This window comes from Polypterus senegalus, chromosome 18 (assembly GCF_016835505.1).
Source record: "Polypterus senegalus isolate Bchr_013 chromosome 18, ASM1683550v1, whole genome shotgun sequence".
Classification (NCBI taxonomy): Eukaryota; Metazoa; Chordata; class Cladistia; order Polypteriformes; family Polypteridae; genus Polypterus; species Polypterus senegalus.
In genome coordinates, this window is record NC_053171.1 from 64,282,896 (window position 1) to 64,299,311 (window position 16,416).

At 42.1% G+C, this 16,416-nt stretch overlaps 1 protein-coding gene across 7 annotated transcripts in view; it reads left to right on the forward strand.

The window, feature by feature from the left end:
* The window catches only part of tmem121aa (transmembrane protein 121Aa), a 345,702-nt gene that overhangs the window by 204,164 nt on the left and 125,122 nt on the right, over positions 1-16,416 (forward strand). For 6 of the 7 annotated variants that reach the window (XR_005631297.1, XM_039741730.1, XM_039741728.1 and 3 more), the window contains one exon: positions 11,228-11,383. The exons of the other annotated variant lie outside the window; for it this stretch is intronic. The gene's annotated coding sequence lies outside the window, so the exon portion shown is untranslated. The remainder of the gene's footprint in view (positions 1-11,227; positions 11,384-16,416) is intronic. 7 annotated transcript variants of the gene reach the window in all.

Sequence of the window (16,416 nt, forward strand, 5' to 3'; positions counted from 1 at the left end):
TTCTCTTTATGGTAGACTTGGATATCGATCGCCTACCCCTGGAGAGTGTTGTTCACTTGGTTGGCTGTTGTGAAGGGGTTTCTCTTCACCATGGAAATGATTCTGAGATCATCCACCACTGTTGTCTTCCGTTGACGTCCAGGTCTTTTTGCGTTGCTGAGTTCACCAGTGCTTGCTTTCTTTCTCAGGATGTACCAAACTGTAGATTTTGCCACTCGTAATATTGTAGCAATTTCTCGGATGGGTTTTTTCTGTTTTCGCAGCTTAAGGATGGCTTCTTTCACCTGCATGGAGAGCTCCTTTGACCGCATGTTGTCTGTTCACAGCAAAATCTTCCACATGCAAGCACCACACCTCAAATCAACTCCAGGCCTTTTATCTGCTTAATTGATAATGACATAACGACGGACTTGCCCACACCTGCCCATGAAATAGCCTTTGAGTCAATTGTCCAATTACTTTTGAGCCCCTGAAATGAAGGGTTTGTGTTAAAAATGCTTTAGTTGCCTCACATTTTTATGCAATCTTTTTGTTCAACCCACTGAATTAAAGCTGAAAATGTGCACTTCAACTGCATCTGAGTTGTTTCATTTAAAATTCATTGTGGTAATGTTACAGAACCAAAATTAGAAAAAAGTTGTCTCTGTCCAAATATTTATGGACCTAACTGTATACAGTATCTTATATATGTGTCTACGTGTGGAAGTGTGTGTATTTGTATGTCCAGCCCGAAAGTGCAAGGCTACAGCATTAGACTCAAAGAAAGTGACTCTGTCGCCAAAAGTGGAACCGCTTAGAAAAGAGAAACTCACTTAGCCGCTAATACACAAGCGAGGCAAGCACATCAGCAAATCGAAACCTCAGAGGAGAGAGAAACTTGCTTAGCCACTGATAGACAACGGAGGCAAGCATGTCAGCAAAACGAAACCACTAAGAAAAGTGCTTAACCACTAATTCACAACCCGGATTGATTGATTGAAGTGCCAGAATCCATGGTTTCTAGGAGCCTGGGCTTTTTACAGTACGGTTTACACAGCTAGTCCTTTATAAAAATGCAAAACATATTACAGCATAGACGGGTTAACTGACTTAACCAAACATCCAAGGGTAGCCAGTCAACCAACAGCTCATCAACTTAGCAGCTAGACCATGCTGCCTGCTTTCATTTAATGCTGCCATGGATCCTTATTATCATGGAGTGAGTGGGCCTCGTCAGGTTTGTTTCTGGATTAGTCTGCTCTTGTACCCTAAATCCCACACACACAGACTATGCACACAAGCATTGTTTATTAGTAATGCTTGCACAGCCCATCACTCCTTAGGACTCCACGTAGGGGCTCATTAGGTTCGGCCTGAGACACAGGTTTGAGACATTATCTGACTGCTGAGGAGTGACGAATTTTAGGAGGACGCTAGGTAAGTGGGTGAAAGGGCAATATGCAGCTGTTATCTCCACCCCCTGCTAGTTGTCCACTCCTGCTGTTTACCACACTATAGTGTACCTTCTATGCAACTTTGCTTAGCGGGGGACCTGTTTTATCGAGGAGGTGGTAGGGCAAGTTTCTGTCATCACACGGGCAGCGATGCGTTTTATCTTTTAGATGTTTTACTGCTTGAACAGTTAAAATCTGTTCTGATGGCACATTTTCAGTTTGGTTTTGTTACACAAGGAGTTCAGCATTGCTACTTATTTTGCAGACACAGCTTTCTCTAAAACATATATTATTTGCTGCAGTTTTTAACACTATTTTTGGGGATAGTTATGAAGTCATTGCTGTGGCAGTCTTTCCTATGAATTGCGCAGTGGGAGACGTCATCAGTGCAACTCTATAAAGGTTATCATGTGCATTCCTGACTTATCTGAGATTGATTTAAATAGCAGTTTTGCAATTCGTTTTTTTTTTTTTTTAAGACTTTTAACAATAGAAACTCACTCTGTACTTTTGACTTTGATTTTTAGTTGTTGATTTAGCTTTGTAGACTTCCTTTCAGACTTCCAGTGTCAAGCCCTGCCTCTTATTTACTAGGCTATGTTCTCCCAGTCATTGCTCATAACATTTTTTACTCACTACTCGCTTTCAGTCAGTACAAAACCACATTAGCAAACAGCACAGCTAACCTTACTTGTTCTAAACTCTTCCTCTTCTGATCCTGACTCCATTTTTCTCACGTTCTTCATTGCCAGGCAACATGAGCCAGCATAGTCACACTTAGAAAGAGCACCAGACCTTTGCAGATTTTATTTAACCTGCAGAAGATGTGTAGAATCAAATCAAAGTGATGAACGTGGCAATATACATTTTTTATTAAACATCCAATCAAATTGAAAGTTAAATATATTGCACAGCCCTCTTTAGCTTTATCTGAGGAATCATCTTTTTTGCTTTTATTGTAATAGTTTGGGACAATTTTCCACCACCAGTCTTACCATCTGGACGTTTCATTACCTGGTGAGGATGTGGGAAAAGTCAACTGGGAGGGCACTGTAATAAAATTATGTAAAAGGCAATTAAGGAATTTAACTGATATCGAACTATTTTCTTAAAGAGTACCATGTAGATCTAATGAATGAGCCAATAGATTATAATTATGTGTCCTTTGCTTTTCTAGTTGTGAAAACCAGGGGCATTCCAGCCACCCCAACCCCAACACAGACATTCAGACAGAGACACGAGTTCCAACACAGCACACATTTATTTACAAGTGGAAAAGCACTCCTCACTTGCTTCCCACAACAGATCAGTACAAAAAGCACCAAATGCACAGTCCCTACTGTTTTCTTTTCCTCTCAGTTTCACCTCCACTTCTTCACTGAGAAGCTTTATCCCTCTTCCTCCCGATTCTGGCTCCTCAAATGGAGTGAGGCTGCTCCTTTTGTGTTATACCTGGGAGTGCTCCGGGTGGCTCGTTAAGATTAAATGGAACTACTCCCAGGTGTGATGAAAACCCAAAGTAGGGTTCTGCAGCTCCCCCTGGCGGCCCCCACGAAACCCAACAGGGCTGTACCAATCTCCATCTCCCAGTGTGCCTTGCGGGAATTCATGGTGCCATGAGGGGCTGCCTTCTAGCGTCCCAGGGAAGGTAATGCCTTGTGGATGCCCTCTTTCCATCTAGCTGGTGTCATTCCCAGGTAATGCCTGTGGCCACCCATCACAAAGAATTTTCACAAGTACTGGAACAAGTCAAACTGGAAGTTGATTCTTTGTTAGTCACAATGTTAGATATAAGATTAGTGGGATGTGTTAATTCCTTTCTTTATTTTATGGCTAAGGATGCAAAGGGATATATTTATGTTTCTGTAGATTAATATGTATTCAAAATGAATCATAAAAGAAATAAGTACTATATTTTATTAAGTACAAGACACTGTAAGAATTAAATTGGAAAGGCTTCGGCCTGTTATTTTTTCTGTATCTGAATAAGCTAGAAACCTCCAATATATTATGGACTGAAGTGAGCACCAAAGCGTGGGGAGAGTGAATTCCAATACTCCAGGTAAGAGATATGAACTTGAGGTTGTAAATATTGGTGGCGACAACTGGACCAATACTCGGTGGGATTAGGCCATGTCAAGCATACTGTATGTGATGTATGGGAAAGATGCTACACCTAGTGAACTGGAAAATATTGGTAGAACCATTTGGATGCAGGATAGTGGGGAAGGGAATGTTAGGGAGTCAGATGACAGAGAAAAATGTGTTGGGAGATAACAATTGTAATAAAAGTATGGTTTGCCCATCCCTGGGTGCTCATTTCACTTGATTTGAGTCAATCTATACATTGCATAATAGAAGAACGATTTTGCTGCCTTCCTGAGACTCCGTGTGCCTTCTTGAAAAATGTCTGGCTGCCATTACCTCTGCCACTACAGTACTGGTGGCACATTACACAACTGGTTGGAGGATGACGACTGCAATTAATGATCTTGTCACTGGAACATGTCAGTTCAAAAGACTAGAAATCGTTAGATACATTAACATAGGCGACTGCATGATGACTTTCAGCAAAGTTTCACACTTCCAGAGAATCGCAAACCTTCTCCATTTCTGGTGTGCTGCCTGACAGAGCTGGCACTTTGCAAAAGCTTAACTGGTTTCCCAAGTTAACCCATAAATCTTGTCCCTGTTTATTCTTTTGTGGTTGGTAAAACATGGGCCGTCAGACAGATGAGTTTCTCTTGTCATTGTGAGGTTCAAAACAGCCGCTTGCTTTATTCCACCTCGCTGCATTATATGCATTGTACTTCCAGACAAGTGTTCATTGGTTGTCAGCTCTCGCACACACAGAGCCCACCCAATGACTAAAGACAAAATCAAACCTTTTTGAGGAGTGTCAGTTCTGCCGACTCACTAACATTATGGAAATGAAAATCATTGGAAAAATCGTGAAATGTGACGTGGTCATGACACATATTCATTCAAATCCAACATCATCTCATGAGAATACATGAGAAAAATGATAGCTTACTTTCTGACCTGGAGGAAGAACTTGACTTAAGGAGCAACTAGTGTTGAAAGTAGAAAGATTCCATTTAAAGATATGAAAAAAAAACTAAGAACTGACAGTTTCTTAATCTTTAACAAAGAAATATATATATTTATATTATATTTAAATATTTATATTTTATTTAAAAAAATATATATATATATGGGCGGCACGGTAGCGCAGTGGTAGCGCTGCTGCCTCGCAGTTAGGAGACCTGGGTTCGTTTCCCGGGTCCTCCCTGCGTGGAGTTTGCATGTTCTCCCCGTGTCTGCGTGGGTTTCCTCCGGGTGCTCCGGTTTCCTCCCACAGTCCAAAGACATGCAGGTTAGGTGGATTGGCGATTCTAAATTGGCCCTAGTGTGTGCTTGGTTTGTGGGTGTGTTTGTGTGTGTCCTGCGGTGGGTTGGCAACCTGCCCAGGATTGGTTCCTGCCTTGTGCCCTATGTTGGCTGGGATTGGCTCCAGCAGACCCCTGTGACCCTGTGTTCGGATTCAGCGGGTTGGAAAGTGGATGGAGGGATGGATATATATATACAGTTGGCACATTTCTCATTATACAAATTGAAAAGACACCTCTGAAAGGAGAAGTGGCCCATGGCTGGGTAGGTCAGGCCAGCTTGGAGTGAAGTTCACAGTCCTTCAAATAACCGGAGATTTTAGATGGGGTCATGGGGTAAATTCTTTTTTAAGGAAATTTCAGAGAGAAATACAGTATGTATGTATATGTATATGTGTGCCTTCCGTGGGAATAAAGTGAATGTTTACCATCTATTGCTGCATTGTATAAGATTGCTAAATGTTTGTTTTTGTTTTTCTTATTTTCATCAACCGTGGAAAATAACCATCTTTTATACTTTTAACCCTCAAGGCTTTTTTTAAACCAACCAAAACATTTAAACTGAAACTCCAGCTTTTAAAGTTAGCTATTTAAAAAAGTAAGAATAATAAACAGACCTGTACACTACCGAATGATGCAGTCTTTACCTTTAAAGTGAATGTTGCCTCAAGAATAAAATTAGAATTCACGTGTTATAAAGCCATGTGTAAAACTGCAGAATCTGAAGAAGTATGTGAAGTGAAGGAGGTACTGCGCTGCATTGCTGAAGGAAAGGTAAAAAATACATTGTGATTAAGCAAAAGGTTTGAATTATCTGCAGAAAATTAGGTGTTTTGTACTTTTAAAAGCTTCACTGGTGTCAAATTTCTATCATCCCGTTAAACTGGAATGCACAGTGTGTGCTACGGAGGATGGAGTGTGTGAAAGACATCTGAAAATGTGTGCAGAAAGAAGTTAAAAACACTTATTTAAAATCTATATGATAAAAAGATGTGTGTATTTTGTAACTGAAATTGTTAAGGTGATTTGTTTTTCTCAAATCGCATGATACCACTATGCCACCATGCCTCCCATATATATATATATATATATATATATATATATATATATATATATATATATATATATATGTGGTCCCCGGCCGGGGCGGGTGCCCGGCCGGGACGCCTTTGGAGGACCAGATGAGGGTGTGTGCCTCCTCCAGACCGAGAGGGGGCGTCCGTCCTGGTTATGCAGGAGGCCTTGGGTAGGGGGCTTGGAAGCTCGGCCCTGTAGGGACCCGTGGCCACCGCCAGGCGGTGCTCCAGTGCCTTATCATCCCGGGAGCCTGGCACTTCCGCCACACCAGGAAGTGCCGGGGAAGCGACAGGGACACCCGGACAGCTTCCGAGTGCGCAGCCGGCACTTCTGCCACACAGGGGTGTGGCCAAGACTAATTGCCAGGAAGCAGCTGGAGCCCATCCGGGTTCCTATAAGAGGGGCCGCCTCCCTCCAGCCATTGGTGGATGTTGGGAGGTAGCAAGACAGAGCTGGGGAAAGGACTGGAGGCGGCAAGAAGAAAGGCACAGAACTGTGAGCCCTGGACTTCGGGGGAATCGGTGCAAGAGGCACTGGGGCTGAGTGCACATAATTATTGTATACAGTGTAAATAAACAGTGTGTTGGGTGAAATTATGATGTCCTTCTGTGTTTTTCCGGGCCAGCGTTCACAATATATATATATATATATAATATATATATATATATATATATTGTCGCAGGTGGCTGGGTGTGGTCGGCAATCAGCCACCTATTTAAGGAACCGCCACCCTGCAATCAAGCCCAGCTGAGAGGACGAGCCGAGGGGCTGCATCAGGGCAACGTCCCCACCCCTTGTTTTTCTGTTTTATTTACATGCTCGGGCCCTACGCTGCACTGTGTCGGCTTGGCGCCGAGGCGTCTTCATCCTCACGGAATGGTCCGCTGGTCCCAAGAGGTCCCAGCTAGCGGGGGAGTACTGTCGCAGGTGGCTGGGTGTGGTCGGCAATCAGCCACCTATTTAAGGAGCTGCCGCCCTGCAATCAAGGCTGGAGTCGGGTGAGGAGGAGGACAAGGTCAAGGCAGAGGAGGCGAGGAGAGGCCCGAGTGTTTGTGTAAAGAGGACTGTGTTTATTGACTTTGGGGAACTGGGGGTTTGGTGGCGGTGCACTTAACATCTGTGACTTTGTGTAAATAAACGTGGGTGATGACTGAAACGGTGTCCGCCTGTGTGTGTCCGGGCCGCTATATTTCACAATATATATATATATATATATTGTCGGAGATGGCTGGGGGGGCGACCCGGCCAGCACGCCCAGGAGGAGCAGAGGAAGGCTTATGCCTCTCCCAGACCATGTGGGAGCGACTGCCCTGGTACCTTTGGGGACCAGCTTTGAAGCTCTGTATGGGCCACCAGGGGGTGCCTCTATGCCTTTGGAGCCCTGGACCTCAGCACTTCCGCCACACCGTGAAGCGCTGGGGGGAAGAGAAGAAGAGACACCCGGAGTGCTTCTGGGGATGCAGCCGGCACTTCCACCACTCTGGGAAGTGCCGGTGGAAGATTGCCGGGAAGCACCTGGAGCACATCCGGGTGTGTATAGTGCATACAATGGCTAGAGTCGGCAGAGAAGAAGGACAAGGTCTTGGAGGAGGCAAGGAGGCGGCCTGAAGAGTGAGAAGGCAGTGTGTGTTGGCCAGGACTTTCGGGGGACTTTGTGGTTGTGTGGCACTTTGTAAATAATGGGACTTGACTAATAAACATGTGTTGGCTGTAACAACGATGTCTGCCTGTCTGTGTCCAGGCCAGTCACCACTATATATATATATATATATATATATATATATATATATATATATATATATATATAGTAGCTGTCTCCTGCTGCTCCGCCTGTGTAGTAAACTAGTAGGAAAAACTTTAAAAATCAATAAAAAAAAATGTAATTTGTATTGAGAACAATTTATATTGATAAGTTTCCTATTCAAGGGCCTCTTGATATACAATATTTATGGTTTTGTTATCAGGGCAAGGACATATAGGTTTTTCGGCGAACTAACCTGGGAGAAAGTAACGTAAAGTTGACCACACGAGAAGCCTGGTGAGCTAAGATCAACTTGAGTGTCTGTCCCTGGGCCTTGTTAATTAACATCGAAAAGCAAAGCTTCACCTGGAACTGTAATCTCTTGAATTGAAAGGGCATGTCCATTGCAATTAGAGGAACGCACGGGATTAATGCTACATCCTGTGATGATTATTGCGTCTATGATGTTGTTCTGAAGCTGACAGACCTGGAGATGGGTACCGTTGTAAAGTTTGGGTGGGCTCAGGTTTCTCAAAAAGATAATCGGTGTTCCTACTTTCAATGCTAAGTTGTGGGGCGGCATGCCAGGAGGATTCATGGAATTTAAAAATTCTGTGGGTTAATGAACTGAATTGTTGTGTTCTAAAACAGTGTTTATTGAGGTGTATGTCTGAGACAGTGTGTCAAATAATTTGAGCACCACTTGATTAATTTTATGCCTCCCACTCCCCTCAACACGTTGCCCCTCTCTTTGCTTCATGTTCATAATTCGCTGCTACAAGCAAACTATGATTCTTAGCGTAATGAGAGAAGTTGCAAAATCATCCAGAACGTTAAGGCAAATTATAGGAAAAAAAAACAACCTGATCTAAATCCGTTCTCTTGTGAAAAGCAGACAGACGTACAGACAAACAGATGTTGGATTTATATATATATATATATATATATATATATATATATATATATATACAGTGGAACTTCAGTTCACGACTATAATTCGTTCCAAAACTCTGGTCGTAAACCGAGTTGGTCATGAACCGAAGAAATTTCCCAATAGGATTGTATGTAAATACAATTAATCCATTCCAGACCGTACGAACTGCATGTAAATATATTTTATTTAAAGATTAAGCACAAATATAGTTAATTACACCATGGAATGCACAGTGTAACAGTAAACTAATGTAAAAACATTGAATAACACTGATACAAAACACCCAGGCTCCCTGCTCAGCTGCACGAGCAGGCTCGCTCGCGCTTTCTCTCTCTTTCTCTCTCTCTCTCTCTCAGCAGCACGCCAAACAGCAGCGCTCATTCTCTCTCTCTCTCTCCCCTCCCTCTCTCAGCAGTACGCGCCCTCCCTCCCCCCCTCTCAGCAGCATGGGCTTGCTCGTACGCTCCCTCTCTCTCAGAACAAAGAGGAACATCTGAACAAATCCGAACTTTAATTTAAAAACAGGAGTTCACGCTAATAGCCTTACAGCCCGATCGCTGTACTGTACAGTAAACACATTTTTTAAAATTAGTTTTAAGCACAGGGAAAAAAAGGAACATTTGAAAAAACAGAAAAGTAACATTGCAACAATTCACGCTACGAACTGAAAAATTAACTTTTGAAAAATCTGTAATACAAAAACTATAAACCACCAAGAAAACTAACCTTGCATGAGTCGAGTTCTGGCATGAAGTGAGGAGGAACTGGGTGGAGAGGAGGTTACAGTTTTGAAGGAGAGTCCGGCTCCGCGATGGAGGGATGTTTTCCTTCAGGTGTTTTCTCTGTTGTGATTTCTTGGGTTTCTTTTGCAGGCAGGTAGGCGGTCAAGCAGGCAGGCATGCACGCACGCACGCGCAGGCAGGCACGTCTGACCGAGAACAATGCAACACGTGCGGAAATCATCGGCGTGCACAAACCGAAAGGGAAACTGTCTTGTTCGTATACCAAGTGTGTGGTCGTGAACCAAGGCAAAAGTTTGCCGAACTTTTTGGTCGTGAACCGAGTTGTACGTGTACCGAGACGTTCGTGAACCGAGGTTCCACTGTATATATATATATATAGTGACAGATAGGGGGCGCTATCGGTCCCTTGAATAAAAGTCCAAATGTTGACTTTATTAATACAGCACAGTGCACAAAGCACCATCCTCTCCACAATACTCATTAATCACTACAAATACACAATAAACCAATCCTCCACACTCCCAGACACGTTGCCACCCTTCCCTCCAGCTCAGCTTACCGCCTGAAAGCTCCCACAATCCTTTAATATTCCCTGCCCTGGAAGTGTTCCAATCCCCAGTCCATGTGATCTAATGTCACTTCTGGGTCAGATAAAAAGTTCTTTTCTTCACCCCGGAATCATGTCATTCCCCTTGTCCATGTGACTTGGACGTACATCCGGGACGTAGGGTAAATAAACATCGTTCCTCCCTGCAGCATCTCCTAGTGGCCCCCATGGTATCCAGCAGGGCTGTGCATAAAGACTCCAATGTCCATGATGCCCTGCTGGTCTTTGGGGCACCTCCATGCTGCAGGGAGAGCTCCACCTGGCAGCTTGGAGGTATTGGCCGGGATGAACGGCCAGCCATACACCACAATATATATTCACCATTGTGTATCCATTATAACAACATCAATACATCTTTATAGTGCCACACTGGGACTGCTCTTTTATATCGAACCAAGGTGAATTTTTTTTTTGTTTTTAGAATTTTTGTGTGTATTTGAGGGGGCTTGCTATTGTTGTTTGTTATGTATAATATGTCTTGAGCTCCTGTGAAAATCTAAACTTCCCCTTGGGACAACAAAAATTATCTGTCTATTTGTCTGTCTGTCTAAGCTAGGCCTAGGAAGCAAACTAACCAAGTACCGGCACAGCACACATTTCATGTCAAAGGCCGCGCACTACGAGAGGATTATGTGAGCGTAGCTGCAGGGAATACCAAAGCTCAAGAATATCAGTTCCCACAAACAATGTTGTTGTTGCATTATAACTGAAAACATAGTTCACTTTTAAATATCTATATTATTTTCAGAATAAGACACTACTCTTTAGTTGAGCAAGTGTACTAAACACAGCACAAATCCAAGAGCATTTGTAGTAGAGTTTCATGCACCTTGTTAAAATGTGCTTTATATTGAAGAGCAAGTGGTTTCAAGGGGTAGAGGGCTGTCCCCCTGGTCTTTAAGAAAAGTTTGGAACTTTTTAAGTCAAAATTGTAATATGTGTGTAATCTCAAGATGCAGACCAATACTTAATATTTTTGGCGTAAAAAATGAACACATTAGTTAAGTGTTAATACTTTTTCTCAGAACCGGACCCTGGCACCCTTAACCTCCATTATAAATGCAAGCACATGCTAGTTATTTTTTATTTATTTATTTATAAAATATGCTTAACTTTGGACTACTTAATTTGGCAAATTAATATATATCATAATTGTAAAGAAATAACTAGAATTTGAAAAATACCAAACTTACCCTTGAAGATGGTACTTCTTTTGACATTTTTACTCCTTGGCCATTATAAAAGAAACTTTGAAAAAGGATGCGTGGAAGTGATTCAGTTTAATCTCCTTTTTATATTTCAGGTATAAGTTGCTTAAAGACAAATCCAGTTTCCCTTCATCTCAGTGGATATCAAACAAGAAATAGCAGACCTTATCGCTTGAGCCTGATGGGATTGGAAGTCAAAGTTCACACTTTACTGCTAACTCCTGTGCTGTCATGAGGCCCACAGAAAACAGGTAAAAAATGAATAACTTTGAATAAGACATTAAAGTACGTTTCTTTAGATGTCACCAAGTTTATCAATAATGAAGGACATCTATTGATTTTCGTTTAGAGTCATAGGCATTACAGTGAATACTCTCCCTGTGCATTCAGACTGACTGGACCACATACTGTATGTGTGCCCTCTGTCACTAGCGGCCTGACCCAACACAAACATTAGGAAGTGTTAAGGCTAGTAAAGCAAAATGAGGACCTGTTGTGCTTGTACAAGTGTAAGGAAAACTAGGAGATAGAAGGAGGTCCCCAATTCATAAACAAGTGAGGTAGGAAGGCTGGGCAGGTACACCTGTAAAGCAAAATTAATTTCATTGATTACCCACAAAGTACTCTATAAGGCCCCCGAGTGGATTATAAATATGAGGGTCTCACATCAGTGATTGAGCTGCACTGCCAATCATGTCACACAGCATCATCCTGTGAAATCCTCATCCATTTTCTGAGCTCACAGTCTCCATTGCTGGCTCTGCCCCAGTAGCATCAAGTCAGGGAACAGCCCTGAGCAAGATGAAGGGTTGATGTCAGGAATACTCACAGATGCCTCCATGTTTACATATGCGGAATAACATAGAATCACTGTCATTCATTAACATTACTCCATTTTGTGTGATTTTTGTTTTTTAATATTTGGATAAAAGTTTAACTTTCGTTTGGTTGTTACCATCTTTTGTTTATGCGTCATGCAGTTATGTGTCACTTGATCGCGAACGACACATCGATGATGTATACCAAAGTTGTGCTATTAATACAGTGGCTCCACAATGCAGCATCATCCCTTGGTGGTCTCTTTTAGATAAAACCTTCTTGTGTAGTTAGTTTGTTTTTCAATTAGGCCTAGCGTTAGGTTTCATAACGCTTTTCACTAACTTCTGCCTCTGACTTTTCTTTCGATTTGCTCTCGATTTTTGGTCACTTATTATTACAGTTTATTTGCTTAGAGCTTTGTTTGACCCTCACTATGAGCCTGCCTGACATGACATCTTATGGTCTCCTTGCTCCTCACAATAATTTCTGGAGACTCTCTCTCAACATTTACAGAGGGATCATTAGTGACCATGAGATGTTTGACGTCATTACCAAGTTCATTTGCCTCAAAGAGGAGGTAATTGCTTTTAGGGGAAAAATAAAGGGTCTTTCAGCCACTAATCATTGTGCACTACATGAAATTTTCACTATCATAAGGTGCTTTTCCACCACAAGAACTTTGTTTTCAGGAACCAATAAGTTCCTGTACGATGTTGGCCTTGGACCACTTGTGGTCCCTGGCCACTTTTGTGTGTTGTGTTCCCACCATGCATCAGGAATTATGCTGTAGTGAGGAACAGGCAAATATCAGAACAGAATACGTCGTAATAACCAACAAACAAAACGTGAGGGAGAATCAGAAGTGAAGTCAAAACTGAAATGAAGCCTAACAGTAGGCCTACTTGGAGATAAACTAACTACACTTGAAGGTTTTATTTGAAAGAGTTTCCCCAACGAGGGATGAAACTACATTGTGGAGCTTCCATATTTATAGTAGAACTCCGACATGCGTCATTGATGCCCCTCTTGCAATCTCGTAACACATAACTGTGTGTCACATAAAAGATGGTAAGATCTAAAATCAATAATAAAAAAATCTGTGCAATACAATTGTTTGTCCTTAATAAACTATCATCTACCACAAGGAGTAGCACTATATTATGATGAACTCCAGTCATCCAGTCCAGCATGTCTTTGGGAGGTGGGTGGAAAACTGGAGATTGTTATAATCAGGCAAATGTTGCAAATTTTTCTTGGTTCGTGTTTTGTGGTCTTGTTGCCGAGACGCAATGACTCATTGCTAGGGGTGTGGTTTCAGAAGTCACATTGTGTGAAGTGGTCACCATGACACTTTGTAAGGTAACGTTGATTGCTTCAAAAATCTTTATAAGAATTTGGTCAATTTTCTATTTTATTACTTTCATGTAATTAAAATCTTGGTGGTGGTGTCAAAAATTCATAATTGATTTTAAATAAGATTCTGATTCTTTAGTACAGCCTACAAACTAAGATTAAAGGGTATGACCAAAAGGGGGCACCCCAGAGTCCCAGACTCTAGGCATAAATGCACCCAAACAGTTAAGGATTCGAGTCAAATGACTTTTATTTTTTTATTTTTATTTATTTTTTAATAATTTTATTGTAATCATTCCATACAAATCAATCAATTTTTACAAAAAAAAGTTAATTTCTTCCACACACCCGTCTATAACTGTAATTAAAATATAAACAGAAAGCGTCCGAGTAATGAAAAGGATATATAATTATAATACCCGTATCATTACAAGTGGATCAGACAGCAGGTTATATATCCTTGCCATGACATGACAGGATGTGACTCACTATTGTGTTTCAGAATAGTGTCAGGATCAGCTTTCTTAGTTCCTTTTCGTATTGGCCTTGAACATCCACTTTCAGTTTGGCAGGATACAAGATGCTGTATTTGATATCGGCATGACGTAACCGCTGTTTAATGTTGTAGAAGGCTGCACGTTTGGCAGCTGTTGTGGGAGAGAAATATGGATGTGTTTATTTTCATATATAATCTCTTGCTGTGTCTGTATAGTGCCATCACATCTAGCTTCAATAGTAACCTCTCGAAACGGATAATAAAACACCTAGGTCTAAAGGTATTTCACCCACGTATACGATAAACTGCTGCTATCTAAGTATCTGATTTAAAGTCCTCTCCAATTATTTTAGAGAATAGTTCAGCTGTGAATTTCGCTGGATTTGGACTTTCACGATTCTTCCAGAGCAGCAAGTCTAGACGTGTTTTCGTGAATGTGCTCCTCTATTTTATCCAGCAGACCTTTAAAGGCCGCCTCAAATCGAATATATCTGTGTTTCTCCAAGTCTTTATTATCCTGTCGCATCTCTTGTAGCTCCCGCCGCAGCTTTTCACTTGCCTTCTCACTTGCCCTCTTGCTTGCCTTCTTGCTTTTCTTTATATCATTCTTTATCTCTTGCTTGAGCTCAGTGATCATCACCTTCAGTTCGGACAGATCATTTCTGCTTTCGTGCACCGTAGGTGAAGTGGCGAGCTCTATTACAGCCAATGTTCCCGGCTCACGTGGAGTAGGTGAAAGCGTGGACTGCAAGGCCTTTTCCAGTTTCAAATGATCTTCTCCAATCGGCGAGCTATCTTGACCTGTGTCACTCACACATTTGCTCCCCATTTCGTTCTCAACTGGAGACGATGCAGCGGACCATGGTCCCGAGGAGCCTGGGCTTTCGCCCATCTGTTCCAGGTCAGTCTCTGAAAGGCCCTACCTTGAGCTTGAACTTGGACTTGTCGGTCTGGGCTTGGATGTAGCTTTAGTTTTCTTTTCCATTTGCAGTTTTCTGAGCCCCTTTCTTGCCACCCATGTTTATATATGCTTGCAAATACACTCACCTAAAGGATTATTAGGAACACCTGTTCAATTTCTCATTAATGCAATTATCTAATCAACCAATCACATGGCAGTTGCTTCAATGCATTTAGGGGTGTGGTCCTGGTCAAGACAATCTCCTGAACTCCAAACTGAATGTCAGAATGGGAAAGAAAGGTGATTTAAGCAATTTTGAGTGTGGCATGGTTGTTGGTGCCAGAAGGGCCGGTCTGAGTATTTCACAATCTGCTCAGTTACTGGGATTTTCACGCACAACCATTTCTAGGGTTTACAAAGAATGGTGTGAAAAGGGAAAAACATCTAGTATGCGGCAGTCCTGTGGGCGAAAATGCCTTGTTGATGCTAGAGGTCAGAGGAGAATGGGACGACTGATTCAAGCTGATAGAAGAGCAACTTTGACTGAAATAACCACTCGTTACAACCGAGGTATGCAGCAAAGCGTTTGTGAAGCCACAACACATTTCTAAAGAATGCTTTCAGCACCTTGTCGAATCAATGCCACGTAGAATTAAGGCAGTTCTGAAGGCAAAAAGGGGTCAAACACCGTATTAGTATGGTGTTCCTAATAATCCTTTAGGTGAGTGTATTGTAGTAGAACCCTCGAGTTGGATAAATACAGATATCTCAGGATAATAAGGAAATAATATAAAAAATAATACCGCTGCAAACAGAGCTCCGCTCAGACGTCCATCTCTTGCAACGGCCGAGACCAACTTGGACTTTTATTATATATTTCACAGGTTCTTTCTTCAGGGTACCAAATGATCTCTGGCACAAGCTTAGAAATCTTCCTCCACACTACTCCAAGCTCTTTTCCACCCAACTCTAGCTTACCTGGATGAGGTCAAGCGGTTTCTTAAATGTTCAACCTGGGAGTACTTCTGGTGCCACAGAATAGGAAGCTCTTCTGTGGTGGCATCCAAGGACCCTGCCAGGGTTGTCCTTCAGGACCAAGAATCTTGTGAATCCTTGATGGCATCCATACTGGGACCATGGCAGACAAACAATGCCTTCTATTGAACTGGGGATTAAACTGTTCTTGATAGTCCATCGTTTAATTTTCCACCCCAACTGAGATAATCATTGAGAGCCATCCCAAACGAGTTACGCCTTCATATATTGTGTCCATCCGTTATGGCCTCCCATCCAGACCAGGATTCGCTCCTCATCCCAATTGGGGTACCAGTCCGTCCCTTAGGGCACGTACAAGGTTTATAAGATTTATAGGTTTCTTTTTGTCATGTATACACAGGGTGCAGTGAAATTCTTACTTTCATGTGCTAATTAACATGCAGCCTGCCTCCATGATTAATGAGCAGAACCACCTTAACTTGACACTTCTGTCTTCCCCACCTGAAAAATGTGATTGTTAGCACAAGTTAGGAGCAGACAAACTCAGCTAGACATGCCAATTTGTATGATGTGAGTTTGGTTTAGGTGTTCAGTTCTGTCAAGTTTAGACGCCGGCCTATTATCTAAAACTTTAACCCATTGCATCCTGCAATACTTTTTCTGCACTCCATAATTTTCTCTGGTCACCTATACCATTCGGGGTACTCTTAGCAGAGCTC